We start from the raw sequence: 14,747 nt of genomic DNA, 5'->3' as shown, positions 1-14,747 counted from the left end.
GACGAAGTCTTGCTCTATCACCCAGTCTGGAGTGCAGTGGCACGATTTCGGCTCACTGCAACCTCTGCCTCCCGGATTCAAGCAATTCTTCCTGCCTCAGTCCCCCGAGTAGCTGGGGTTATAGGCGCCCACTAGCACTCCCGGCTAATTTTTGTATTTTTAGTAGAGACAGGGTTTCACCATGTTGGCCAGGCTGGTCTTGAACTCCTGACCTCAGCTGATCTGCCCGTCTCAACTCCCAAAGTGCTGGGATTACAGGTGTAAGCCACTACTCACTGCACCCAGTCGAGGCTTTTCTATTTCTCTAAAGAATGTCATTGGTATTTTGATAGGATTGCCTTAGATGTGTAGATTGCTTTTAATAGTATGGTCATTTTCACAATATTAGTTCTTTTAATCCATTAACAGGAGATATCTTTCCATTTTTTGTGTTATCGTCAATTTCTTTTAACAGTGTTCTATAGTTTTTCTTGTAGAGTTTTTTCACCTCTATTTAAATTTATTTAAAAATTTAAAAATTTGTTCTTAGGGTTAAATTTATTCTTGGGTTTTGGGGGTTTTTTGTTTGTTTTTTAGCTACTATAGATGGGATTGCTTTCTTGATTTCTTTTTCTATTAGTTCATTGTTGTTATATAGAGACACTACTGATTTTTGTATGTTGATTTTGTGTCCTGCAGCTTTAGTGAATTTATCAGTTCAAAGAGTTTTTTGGCGGATCTTTTAGTTTTCTAGATACAAGGTCATGTTGTCTGTAAATAGGGACAGTTTGACTTTCTTGTTTCTGTATTTCTTTCCCTTGCCTGATTGCTCTGGCTGGGACTTTCAGTCCGAATAAAAGTGGTGAGAATGGACAGCCTTGTCTTGTTCTAGTTCTTAGAGGAAAAGCTTTTCGCTTTGTCCCATTCAGTATGATGCCAGCTGTGGGTTTGTCATAATGGTCTTTATTGTTTTGCAGTATGGTCCTGTATGCAGTTTGTTGAGAGTTTTTATCATGAAAGGATGTTGAATGTTATCAGATACTTTTCTGCTTCTGTTGAGATGATCATATATGGTTTTTGTCCTTTCTTCTGTTGATGTGATGTATCAGGTTTACTGATTTGCATATGCTAAACCATCCTGATATCACTGGAATAAATCCCACTTTATCATAGTGAATGATCTTTTTGATGTGCTGCTGTATTTGGCTTGCTAGTATTTTGCTGAGGATTTTGCATCTTTGTTCATCAGGGATATTAGCCTGTAGTTTTCTCTTTTTTTGTCATGTCTTTGTCTGGTTTTGCTATCAGAGTCATGGTAGCCTCATAGAATGAGTTTGGGAGAAATCTACTCCTCTCTTCAATTTTCTGGAATAGTTCGAGAGTTGGTATTAGTTCTTCAAATATTTGGTAGAACTCAGCATTGAAGCTGTCAGGTCCTGGGTTTTTCTTTCATGAAAGACTTTTTATTACTGATTTAATCTCATTATTCATAACTGGTTGGTTCAGGTTTTCGGCTCCTTCTTGGTTCACTCTTGGTAGGTTGTTTGTTTCCAGGAATATATCCATTTCCATTAGCTTTTCCAATTTGTTGATGTATAGTTGTTCCTAGTAGTCTCTAATGGTCCTTTACATTTTTGTGGTATCATCTGTATGTCTTCTTTTCTGTTTCCGATTTTATTTTTAGAGTCTTTTTTTTTCTTGATTAGTCTATCTAATGGTTATTTTATCTTTTTTTTTTTTTTTTTTTGGGACAGAGTTTCGCTCTTGTTGCCCAGGCTGGAGTGCAATGGCACGATCTCAGCTCACTGCAACCTCCACCTCCTGGGTTCAAGTGATTCTCCTGCCTCAGCCTCCCTAGGAGCTAGGATTACAGGTGCGCCCCACTACACCTGGCAAATTTTTGTATTTTTAGTAGAGACAGGGTTTTGCCACATTGGCCAGGCTGATCTTGAACTTCTGACCTCAGGTGATCTGCCCACCTTGGCCCCCCAAAGTGCTGGGATTACAGGCATGAGCCACCGTACTGGCCTTGTTTATCTTTTCAAAACAACTTTTTGTTTTATTGATTGTTTTTGTTTTTTTGTTGTTTTTTTTTTTTTTGAGATGGAGTCTCACTCTTATCACCCAGGCTGGAGTGCAGTGGTGTGACCTCGGGTCACTGCAACCTTTGCCTCCCGGGTTCAAGCAATTATCCTGCCTCAGCCTCTGAAGTAGCTGGGACTACAAGGGCATGCCACCACGTCTGGCTAATTTTTGTATTTTTAGTAGAGATGAGTTTCGCCATGTTGGCCAGGCTGCTCTCTAACTCCTGACCTCAGGTAATCCACCCGCCTTGGCCTGCTAAAGTACTGGGATTACATGCGTGAGCCACCATGCCCGGGCTTTTTTTTTGAGACAGTCTCTTGCCTTGCTGCCCAGGCTGGAATGCAATGGTACTATATCAGCTCACTGCAACCATCACTACTGGTGCTCAAGTGATCCTCCCACCTCAGCCTCCCAAGTAGCTGGGACTACAAGCATGCACCACCATGCCTGGCTAATTTTTGTAATTTTTGTAGAGATGAGGTTTCGCCATGTTGCCCAGGCTGGTCTCAAACTCCTGGGCTCAAGCAGTCCTCTAGCCTCAGCCTCCCAGGGTGCTGGGTGTGAGCCACTGCGCCCAGCCTTGTTTATCTTTTGTGTTAGTCACAATTTACTTTTTGCCGCTATGATTTTTTGTTTTTTTCATGGGGTGGGGAGACAGGGTCTCAGTCTGTCACCAGGCTGGAGTGCAGTGGCACAGTCACTGCTAATTGCAGCTTCAACCTCCTGGGCTCAAGCAGCCCTCCTGCCTCAGCCTCATGAGTAGCTGAGAGTACAAACATGTACCGCCATGCCCAGCTAATTTTTAAGTTTTTTGTAAGAGACAAGAGTCTCACTACATTGCCCAGGCTGGTCTTGCACCCTGGGGCTCAAGCAATCCTCCCAGTTTGGCCTCCCAAAGTGTCGGGATTACAGGCATGAGCCACTGCACCTGGCCTTGCTCTGATCTTTATTATTTATTTCCCTCTACTCATTTTGAATTTGGTTTGTTCTTGCTCTTCTAGTTCCTTGAGCTGCATTTCTGAGTTGTTTATTTGAAATCTTGGTGCTTTCTGGTATAGGCAATTATTGCTATAAACTTATTAGTACTGCTATTGTTATATCCCATAGGTTTCAGTATATTGTGTTCTGATTTTCATTTGTTTCAAGAAATGTTTTATTTTCCTTCTTAATTTCTTAATTGACTCATAGTTTCTTCAGGAGCATGTTTAGTTTGTCTGTATTTGAATAGTGTTGAAAGTTGCTCTTGTTATGTCAGAAAAGATACTTGATGTGATTTCAGTTCTTTTCAATTCGTTGAGACTTGTTTTGTGGCCTAACATGTGGTCTATCCTGAAGAATATTCTCCCATCCAAGTACGAACCAGGCCTGATTCTGCTTAGCTTCCCAGATCAGACGAGATTGGGGGTGTCCAGAGTGGTATGACTATAGACTCTCCTGGAGAATGTTCTGTGTGCCAATGAAAAGAATTTGTATTCTGTACCTGTTGGATGAAATGTTCCGTATAAATACCTGTTAGGTCCATTTGGTCTAAAGTGCTGTTTAAATGGAGTGTTTATTTGATGATTTTCTGTCTAAATGCTCTATCTAATGCTGAGAGTGGCGTGTTAAAGTCCCTATTATTGTATTGGAGTCTATCCCTCCCTTTAGATCTAAATATTTGCTTTATATTTGTGGTTGCTTCAATGTTGGGTGCATAGATATTTACAATTGTTATATCTTCTTGCTGAATTGATCCATTTATCATTGTATTATGACATTCTTTGTCTTACAGTTTTTGACTTAAAGTTTATTTCATTTAAGTATAGCAGCTCCTGCTTATTTTTTGTTTCTGTCTGTGTGGAGTATCTTTTTCCACTCCTTCACTTTCTTTCAACATGTGTCTTTACAGGTGAAGTGAGTTTCTTGTAGGCAGCATATATTTGAAAAAGTTTTTAAAAGTCTATTCAGCCATTTTTTAATTGGGGAAATTAATCTGTTTACATTCAAGGTTATTAATAGGTGAGGACTTACTCCTGTCATTTTGCTGACTTTTCCTGGTTGTTTTGTATATCTTTTGTTCCCTTCTTCTCTCTTATTATCAGTGCAGTTTGGTCTGTAGTGATAAGGTTTGATTGTTTTATCTTTCTCCTTTGTATATCTGCTGTTCCAGTGCATTTTATACTTTTGCATGTTTTCATGATGGTGATTATCATCTTTTCCCTTCCAGATGTACATACAGTACCTTTGAGCATTTCTTGTAAGGCTGGTCTAGTTGAGTTCCCTTGGGTGTTTGTTTTGTTTTGTTGTGTTTTTGCCTGGAAAAGACTATTTCTCCCTCATTTCTGAAGGATAGATTTGCTGGATATAGTATTCTTGGATGATTTTTTTTTTTCTTCTAGCATGATGAATAGTCATCCCCTTCTCTCCTGAACTGTAGGGTTTCTCCTGTTAGTCTAAAGGGGATTCCTTTATACATGACTTGATGCTTTTCTCTTGGCTGTTTTTAGAATACTCACTTTGCCTTTGACTTCTGACAATGTGGCTATAATATACCTTGGGGAAGACCTTTTTGGGTTGAATCTATTTGGAGCTTTTGAGCTTTCAGGCTCTAGATATCCATATTTTCCCCCAGACTTGGGAAATTTTCAGCTATTATTTTATTAAATAGATTTTCTCTTTTTTTTTCTGAGACGAGTCTTGCTCTGTTGCCCAGCTGGAGTGCAGTGGAGCGATCTTGGCTCACTGCAGCCTCCACCTCACAGGTTCAAACAATTCTCTCCTGCCTCAGCCTCCCAAGTAGTTGGGATTACAGGCTTGCACCACCACGCCTGGCTAATTTTGTATTTTTAGTAGAGACAGGGTTTCTCCATGTTGGCCAGTCTGGTCTCGAACTCCTGACCTCAAGTGATCTGCCTGCCTCGGCCTCCCAAAGTGCTGAGATTACAGGCATGACCCACCGCACCTGGCATACTTTATTTTTAGTAGAGACTGGGTTTCACCATGTTGACCAGGCTGGTCTCGAACTCCTGACCTCAGGTGATCCTTCCACCTTGGCCTCCCAAAGTGCTGGGATTAGAGGCGTGAGCCATTGTGCCTGGCCTATGTAGGTTTTCTATGCCTTTTCTCATTTCTTTTTCTTATGGAATTTCCATAATAAGAAATGCGTTCACATAATGGTGTCCCAGACATCTTACGAGCGAGCTTTCTTTACTCTTTTCATTCTTACTTCTTTTTCTCCGATTTCAAACAACCCATCTTGAAGTTCAAGATTTTTTTTCTGCTTGATCAGTTCTGTGGTTGAAGCTCTCTATTCTGTTTTTTAATTTCATTAATTGAATCCTTCAGCTGCAAGATACGTGGTTTTTTATTTGTTTGTTTGTTTTGTTTGTTTTTTTTTTTGAGACAGAGTCTCGCTCTCACCCAGGCTGAAGTGCAGTGCGATCTTGGCTCACTGCAAGCTCCGCCTCCTGGTTTCATGCCATTCTCCTGCCTCAGCCTCCCGAGTAACTGGGACTACAGGTGCCACCACCATGCCCAGCTAATTTTTTAAAAAATTATTTTTAATAGAGAGAGGGTTTCACTGTGTTAGCCAGGATGGTCTCGATCTCCTGACCTTGTGATCCGCCCGCCTTGGCCTCCCAAAGTGCTGGGATTACAGGCATGAGCCACCGCGCCTGGCCTGTTTTGTTTTTTTTTAAATTATGATATCTGTCACTTTGTTAAATTTCTCATTTATATCATGAATTTTCTTATTTTGTTGAATTGTCTGTCTGTATTTTCTAGTATCTTATTGAGTGTCCTTAAAATATTTTTCTTTCCTGGCATTTGTTGATTTCCTTTTTATTGGGGTCTATTACTAGAGAGTTACATTCTTCAGGTGGCATCATATTTTCTTGTTTTTTTTTTTATGTTTCTTGTCTCCCTGCACTGATGTCTGCACATCTGGTAGAGTAATTGCCTCTAGAACCACTCTTCTAGTGAAAGACTTTCATCTGTAGTTGGATCTTAGTATGCCAGTTGGGAAGAGTGTGGTTACTCTCTTTCCTTGTGGGTGCTGCAGTGGTATCGTCTCTGTGCAACTTCTTCAGCTGCTTTCAAAATCAGCAATAATGGCAGACACCTCAGTGTTCTAGGCTGGAGAAGTTTGTGGCAGTAACTACATAGGTTGTTGATGTCCTTGGTGGCAAGGGCTTTTGGAGTCTTCTTGTTTTCCCCTCAGTGGGGGGACTTAGCCAAGGGGATCCTTCTAATGGTGTCAGATCTGACATGGTCTCCAAGCAGCTGCAGAGGAGCTGGGTTCCAGGTGCAGATGCTTGGATTGGCTGTAGGACTCAGGTCCTAGGCTCAGGGTCTTGTGAACCCATTGTGGTACCTGGGTCTTGATATGCTGGTTTGCTTTCTGTGGCAAAATTGGATGTACGTTGACCACAGAGCCAGTATCTGAGACTATGAACCATTCTCTAGCAGCTTGGGTCCAGGGGGCTGGGATGCAGCTATAATTCTATCCCTGGAGGGCAGGGTACAGCTCTGACCTGATTCCAGGAAGAAGAGGTACTCTGCGAGTTTGGGCCCAGAGACCAGGGTATGGCCTCTGCAATTCAGGAACCTGAGCCAATAGAGCACAGTGACAATAGGGGATGAGGCATTGTATACTGGTGAGTCTAGACCCTGGGATGGTGGCACTTGGCAGTCTTCTAGACTCCATGAGGCCAGGTGGAGCCATTGCTGTGCTGCTTCTTAGGGCCCAGATAACAGCTGTGTTCTACCATTCTGAGGCATTTGCCATCCCTGTACTTGGCCTCACAGAGTCTGGATACAGGATGCGGCAGCAACTGGAGAGAGGTATATGCGGCCCCTGCACCGTGGCACGGTTCCCTCAGCCCCTAGAGACAGAGTGCAGCAGTAACTGAGAGTGGTAGATGGAGGAGCTCGGCCAGGGCACACGTCCTCAGGAGGGAGTACATTACTTTAGATCTGAGAGGCGGCAGGGACAGGGTGAGGTAGATTGGCCCATGGGGATGGGCATAACAGCTACTCACAGCTCAGCTTGGGGATGTCAGGCCACCAGGCAGGGGTGGATCAGGGGCAGCTTAGCCTCAAGGAGGAGGAGGTGCCCTGGCTACCTGCCCCATTGCAAGACACACTCCAGCAGTAGTTCTAGTTCCACAGTGGTGTAGCATAGTAGCTGCATGGGCCACAGTGGGTGAGACAGTGCCTGCTCCCCTGGGAGGGGCACAGCTCTGTGGACCCCAGGTAGCTCCCTCAGCTGGGCTTAGTTCCTGTGAGGACTGCAGAGGACCCCACTGGCGTGATTGTGGGTGCCCAAGTTGTTGAGGGGGCTGCTGGGATCCGCTTGCTTCCTTTTCAGCACAGGAAGCTCCTCCTGGTTCCCAGCTGATCCCAGCTGGGGGATGACAGGTGGAGGCCTCCTGTTTCCTTGTTTTCTATACGGCTATCCTGAGTTTCTGTGCTCACTTGGGTTTCTGTTACTCCTTTGATGACTCCTGTGCTCTCCTGTAGTTATTTTCATTGAAATGTAGCTGTTTATTTATTGTTTTGGCTGTCCTTGTTGGGATGTAGGGATAAGCACAAAGGACTTCTAGTTAACCATCTTGCTGACATCACTCCAACATTGCTTTGTTAGAAGCTAAAGTCATCAGAAATTAAAGCAAAAGTGTATAGAATAGGTATTCTTTCCAAGTTAGTGTGTGTTTGTTGAAAATATGTGCCCAGGCTATTGTTGAAAAAATTACATTTCAGAATACCAGACTAATATGAGTCTTCTAATTCATAAACATGGTATGTATCTTCATTTATTCAGATCACTGATTTCTTTCATCAGTGTTTTATAGTTCTTTTTTTTTTTTGAGACAGTCTTGCTCTGTCACCAGGCTGGAGTGTAGTGGCGCGATCTCAGCTCACTGCAACCTCCGTTTCCCAGGTTCAAGCGATCCTCCTGCCTCAGCCTCACAAGTAGCTGGGACTATAGGCACGTGCCACCATGCCCAGCTAATTTTATGTTTTATTTTTTGAGACGGCGTTTCATTCCATCACCCAGGCTGGAGTGCAGTGGCACGATCTCGGCTCACCGCAACCTCCATCTCTCTTGGGTTCAAGCGATTCTCCTGCCTCAGCCTCCCAAGTAGCTGAGATGACAGATGCAGGCCACCACGCCCAGCTAATTTTTGTATTTTTTAGTAGAGACAGGGTTTCACCATATTGGTCACGCTGGTTTCGAACTCCTGACCTTAGGTGATCCACCTTCCTCAGCCTCCCAAAATTCTGGGATTACAGGCGTGAGCCACCATGCCTGGCAATTTTTTGTATTTGTAGTAGAGGCAGGGTTTCACCATGTTGGTCAGGATAGTCTTGATCTCTTGACCTCGTGATCTGCCAGCCTCGGCCTCCCAACGTGCTGGGATTACAGGCGTGAACCACTGTGCCTGGCCATTGTTTTATAGTTTTTAGCACATGTCATATATGTATATGTCTTGTTAGATTTTATACCTAAGTATTTCATTTTTTAAGTGATTATAAACAGTGTTGTATTTTTAATTTCAGTGTCTGTATGTTAATTGCTAAGCTATAGAAATTCAATTGAGTTTTAAAAATTATTTATTTTTTAAAAGTTGTGGGCCGGGCGCGGTGGCTCAAGCCTGTAATCCCAGCACTTTGGGAGGCCGAGACGGGCAGATCACGAGGTCAGGAGATCGAGACCATCCTGGCTAACACGGTGAAACCCCGTCTCTACTAAAAAATACAAAAAACTAGCCGGGTGAGGTGGCGGGCGCCTGTGGTCCCAGCTACTGGGAGGCTGAGGCAGGAGAATGGCGTAAACCCGGGAGGCGGAGCTTGCATTGAGCTGAGATCTGGCCACTGCACTCCAGCCTGGGGGACAGAGCAAGATTCCGTCTCCAAAAAAAAAAAAGCTGTGGTAAAATATACATAACATAAAATTTACCATTTAAAATATTTCAAGTGTGCAGTTAAGTGGTATTAAGTAGTACATTCACATGTTCCACTAGTTGTGGAATCATCACTACTCTCTATCCACAGAACATTTTTTATTTTTCAAAACTGAAACACTACAACCCATTAAAGTCATCATTCTTATTCTCCCCCTCATCCCCGCCCTTGGTAACCACCATTGTGTTTCTCTGTGAATTTGACTACTCTAGGTACCTCACCTGAGTGGAATCATGCAGTATTTTCCCTTTTGTGACTTACTCATTTTACTCAGCATAGTGTTTTAGGGAGTTTGCCGTGTTGTAGTATGTCAAAATTTCCTTTTTAAGGCTGAGTGATATTCCATTGCATGTATATTTCATGCTTTATCATTCATTTGTTGATGTACACTTGGGTTGCTCTCACTGGCTTTTGTGAATAATGCTGCTATGAATATGGGTGCACAGATATTTCTTCCAGACCCTGCTTTTAAGATTTTTAGATATATACAAGAAGTGGATTTGCTGGGTCATATGGTAATTCCATTTTTAATTTTTTTTTTTTTTTGAGATGGAGTCTTGTTCTGTTTCCCAGGCTGGAGTACAATGGTGTGATCCTGGCTCACCGCACCCTCCGCTTACTGGGTTCAAGTGATTCTCCTGCCTCAGCCTCCCAAGTGTCTGGGATTATAGGCACCCGCCACCATGCCCGGCTAATTTTTTTAGTAGAGACGGGGTTTCACCATGTTGACCAAGCTGGTCTTGAACTCTTGACCTCAGGTGATCTACCCCCCTTGGCCTCCAAAAGTGCCGGGATTACAGGCGTAAGCCACTGCATCCGGCCTCATTTTTAATTTTTTGAAGAATGACAAAACTGTTTTCCACAGTGGCTGCACCATTTTGCATTCCCACCAGGATTACAGTTTCTCTACATCCTCATCAATGCTTGTTATTTTTGGGTTTCTTTGATAACAACCATGTAATTGGGTGTGAAGTAGTATCTCATTGTGGTATCGATTTCCATTTTCCCAATCATATAGTTGACTTTTTTCCCAATGATATAGTTGACTTTTTTGTATGTAGTAAAATGCACATAACATAAAATTTGCCATTTTAACAGTTTTTAAGTGTACAGTGCAGTTGTACTAAGCACATTAACATCGCTATGCAGCCATCACAACCATTCATTTTCAGATCTCTTCATCTTGCAAAACTGAAACTCCATACCCATTAAACAATAACTCACCATTCACCCTCCCTCCAGCCACAGGCAACCACCCTTCTACTTCCTGTCTCTGTGAATTCGGCTACTTATATAAGTGGATCATATAGCATTTGTCTTTTTGTGACAGGCTTATCTATAGCCATCCCTGGTATCTTTAGGTTACTGTTTGTGTGGAGTATCTTTTTTCATTCTTACACTTTTAACCTATGTGTGTGTCTAGATCTAAAGTGTCTCTTGTAGACAACATATAGTTGGTTCATTTTTTTTATTTTAAAATTTATTTTGTTAATTTTAGAGACAGGGTCTCACTGCATTGCCCAGACTGGAGTACAGTAAATATTCACAGTGTGCTATATCATAATGCACTAAAGCCTCAGACTCCTGAGTTCCAGTGATCTGCCCCCCTTCCCCCACCAGCCTCTCAAGTAGTTGAGACTGTAGGTGCACACCCTGTTGGTTTTTTATCCATTCTGCCAGTTTGTCTTTTGATGGGAGGGTTTAATCCATTTAAGGTAATTACTGATAAGGAGGGACTTCTGTTATTTCAGTTTTTTATATGCCTATCCATCTTTTTCCTTAATTTTCTACATTAGTGGCCGGGGATGGTGCTTATGCCTATAATCCTAGCACTTTGGGAGGCCGAGACAGACCGATTGCCTGAGCTCAGGAGTTCGAGACCAGCATGGACAAGATGGTGAAACCCCTCTCTACTAAAATACAAAAAATCAGCTGGGCATGGTGGCGGGTGCCTGTAATCCCAGCTACTCAGGAGGCTGAGGCACGAGAATCGCCTGAACCCGGGAGGCAGAGGTTGCGGTGAGCCAATATTGCACCACTGCACCCCAGCCTGGATGACAGAGCAACACTCCATCTCAAAAAAAATAAAAAAATAAAAAAATAATTTTCTACTTACTGTCTTCTTTTGTGTTTAGTTGATTTTTTTTTTTTTTCTTGAGATGGAGTTTTGCTCTGTCACCCAGCCTGGAGTGCAGTGGCGCGATCTCAGCTCACTACAACCTCAGCCTCCCGGGTTCAAGCGATTCTCCTGCATCAGCCTCCTACATAGCTGGGATTACAGCCACATGTCAGCACACCCAGCTAATTTTTGTATTTTTAGTGGAGACAGGGTTTCACGATGTTGGTCAGGCTGGTCTCAAACTCTTGACCTCAAGTGATTCGTCCGCCTCGGCCTTCCAAAGTGCTGGGATTACGGGCGTGAGCCACCACGCCAGGCCATTTAGTTGATTTTTTGCAGTGAAATGTTTTAATTCCCTTCTCATTTTCTTTTGTGTATATTTGTATATTTTATAGCTGTTTTCTTTATGGTCTCCATGTTTCTCAGGCCAGAATATGGTGGCAAGATCATAGCTACTTGTAGACTCAAGTTTCTGGGCTCAAGCGATCCTCCCACCTTAATCTCCTGAGTAGCTGGGACTACAGGTGTACACCTCCAAGCCTGGCTGATGTTTTCATCTTTTTTGTAGAGACAGGGTCTCACTGTGTTGCCCAGGCTTGTCTCAAACTCCTGGCCTTAAGCAATCCTTGCATTTCAGTCTCTCAGAGTACTAGGATTACAAGCATGAGCCAACCATGTGTGACTCACAGAGACTTTAAAAATTCCCCTGTGTGTGGTTACTTTTGAATTTCCTAGACTTTAAATGTCTGTTTCCCCAAAAGGGAAAAACGAGAAAAATGAAGGGATGGGGGAAATAAAAGGTCGGTGGCCCTTGATCTCTCCGGAAGTTGCTTCAGCCTGAAGGGGAAGGGCTTGCAACAGTGGGAGGAGGGGTGCAACCATAGCTGCCCCCCATGACTGCAAGGTCAGAAGCTGCATTTGGCAATCAAAACACAAATATCCAGTTTTTGGAGGACCGGGTCCTTTTTGACCATCCTGGCTCCTGTGAAATGCCTGCAGACTCCTCCAGGAACACGTGTACAGTTGCCCACTAAGGCACTAGGGGCTGAGAAGTTTATTCCGTTTTGTGCTGCTATCACAGAATACCACAGACTGGGTAATTTATAAAAAACAGAATTTTTTTCCTTCACAGTTCTGGAGGCTAGGAAGTCCAAGATCAGGGTGCTGCCATGTTCAGTTGTTTGGTGAGGGCTGTATCCTCTGGAGTGGAGGAACACTTTGTTCTCACATGGCTGAAGGAAGAAGGCAGGAAACCCAAATGCTGTCTGATGCCTCTCTATAAGGGCCTTACTCCCATTCATGAGTAAGGAACCCTTGTGGCATAATCCCCTCTCAAAGGCCCAGCTTTTAATACTAGCACATTAGCTATTGAGTTTCAACACCTTGCTTTTGGAAGGACACATTAAAACCATAGCAGTAGCTGGGCTGAAATTAACCAAAATTAACCATAATTTGTCATTTACCATCCAGGTTTCCCCCTGGAAGTTGCATTCCTCCCAATAGACTCCAGAGTTCCTAAATAGTTGCATCAGACAGATTCTGCGGGTGCAGTTTTTGTTTAGGTGGAGATACAGATTCTTGATGCTTCTTACTCTGCCAGTCTTCCACTATCCTGTCCCAAGAATGGATTTTTATGTTTATCTTCTATCTTGTCACCTTAATACTATGCTAGAATTGTTCATTCTAGGAGAATTTTTGTAGATTCCTTAGTATTTTCTTTGTGGACAATTATGTTATCTGCAAATATTTCTGTATTTTTGGATTTCTATGCCTTTATTTCCTCTTCTTACCTTATTGCATTGGCTAGAACTTCTAGTACTGTGTCAAATAAGAGTGACAAAGTAGGTGTCCTTGCTGTGTTCCTGATTTTAGGAGAAGAGAATTCAGTGTTTCATCATAGAGAGTCTAATGTTAGCTGTAGGTGTTTTTGTAGATGCTCTTCTTTTTTTTTTTTTGAGACAGAGTCTTGCTCTCTCACCCAGGCTAGAGTGCAGTGGCATGATCTCCGCTCACTGCAAGCTCTGCCTCCTGGGTTCACGCCATTCTCCTGCCTCAGCCTCCTGAGTAGTTGGGACTATAGGCACCTGCTACCATGCCTGGCTAATTTTTTTGTATTTTTAGTAGAGACGAGGTTTCACCATGTTAGCCAGGATGGTTTTGTAGAGACTCTTTATCAGGTTGAGGATATTCCCTTTAAATTCTGTTTTTCTGAGAGCTTATGTCCTGAATGGGTATTCAGTTTTAGCACATGCTTTTCTGCATTTATTGCATGATCACACGGGTCTTTTTCTTTAGTCTCTTAATATAGTGGATTATATTAATTAGTTTTTGAACATTGAACTAGTCTTATGTCCCTGGAATAATTCTCACTTGATCATGGTATGTAATTCTTTTTATATCTTGCTGGATTCTATTTGGTAATATTTTGTTAACAGTTTTTGCATCTATATATTCATGAATGATACTATTCTATAGTTTTTGCTTTGTATTGTTTTTTGGAACTGTCTTCATCTGATTTCAGTATCAGGGTAATATAGCCTTTTATAAAATGAATTGAGAAATGTTCCTTCTGTGCTCTGGAAGAGTTTGTATAGAATTGATTTAATTCTTTAAAAAAAAACTTTTTTTGAGACAGGGTCTCACTCTGTCACCCCGGCTGGAGTACAGTGGTGCAATCTTGGCTCACTGCAACCTCCTCCTTCTGGATTCAAGAGATTCTTGTGCTTCAGCCTCCCGAGTAGCTGGGATTACAGATGCATGCCACCACACGCTGCTACTTTTTTTGTATTTGTAGTAGAGACAGGGTTTCACCAATTTGGCCAGGCTGGTCTCGAACTCCTGACCTCAGGTGATCCACCCGCCTCGGCCTCCCAAAGTGCCAGGATTACAGGTGTGACCACCACGCCCGGCCTTAATTCTTTTTTAAATGTTTCTACAATGAAACCACCTGGGCTTGAATATTTCTTTAAAACTATGAATCACCTTCATTAATAGTTACGGCAGTGTTCAGATTATCTTCTTTTATTGGTGAGTTTTGGTAGAGACAGGGTTTCACCATGTTGGCCAGGCTGGTCTTGAACTTCTGACCTCGGGTGATACACTCACCTCGACCTCCCAAAGTGCTGGGATTACAGGCATGAGCCACCGTGTCTAGCCATATACCTTATTCTTTACGTGCTTGCAGGTCTATAATGATAGCTCCTTTTTCATTCCTGATATCAGTAATACGTGTTCTCTGTCCTTTTTGCATTGCCAGTATTGCTAGAGATTTGTCAATTTTTTTTTTTTGAGACGGAGTCTCGCTGTGTCGCCCAGGCTGGAGTGCAGTGGCGCGATCTCGGCTCACTGCAAGCTCTGCCTCCCGGGTTCACGCCATTCTCCTGCCTCAGCCTCCCGAGTAGCTGGGATTACAGGCGCCCGCCACCTCGCCCGGCTAGCTTTTTTTGTATTTTTTAGTAGAGACGGGGTTTCACCATGTTAGCCAGGATGGTCTCGATCTTCTGACCTCGTGATCCGCCCGTCTCGGCCTCCCAAAGTGCTGGGATTACAGGCTTGAGCCACCGCGCCCGGCCTGAGGTTTGTCAATTTTTAATCTTTTTAAAAGACTCCTTTGTTTCAT

The 14,747-nt window shown here is 43.0% G+C and overlaps 1 protein-coding gene across 2 annotated transcripts in view; it reads left to right on the top strand.

Moving 5' to 3' along the window:
* KATNA1 (katanin catalytic subunit A1) overlaps positions 1–14,747 on the top strand; it is a 69,042-nt gene that overhangs the window by 33,640 nt on the left and 20,655 nt on the right. The gene's annotated exons all lie outside the window — the stretch shown is intronic.

The sequence above is a fragment of the Rhinopithecus roxellana genome, chromosome 4, assembly GCF_007565055.1.
Source record: "Rhinopithecus roxellana isolate Shanxi Qingling chromosome 4, ASM756505v1, whole genome shotgun sequence".
NCBI classification, from domain to species: Eukaryota; Metazoa; Chordata; class Mammalia; order Primates; family Cercopithecidae; genus Rhinopithecus; species Rhinopithecus roxellana.
This window is presented reverse-complemented; position numbering and strand designations above follow the sequence as displayed.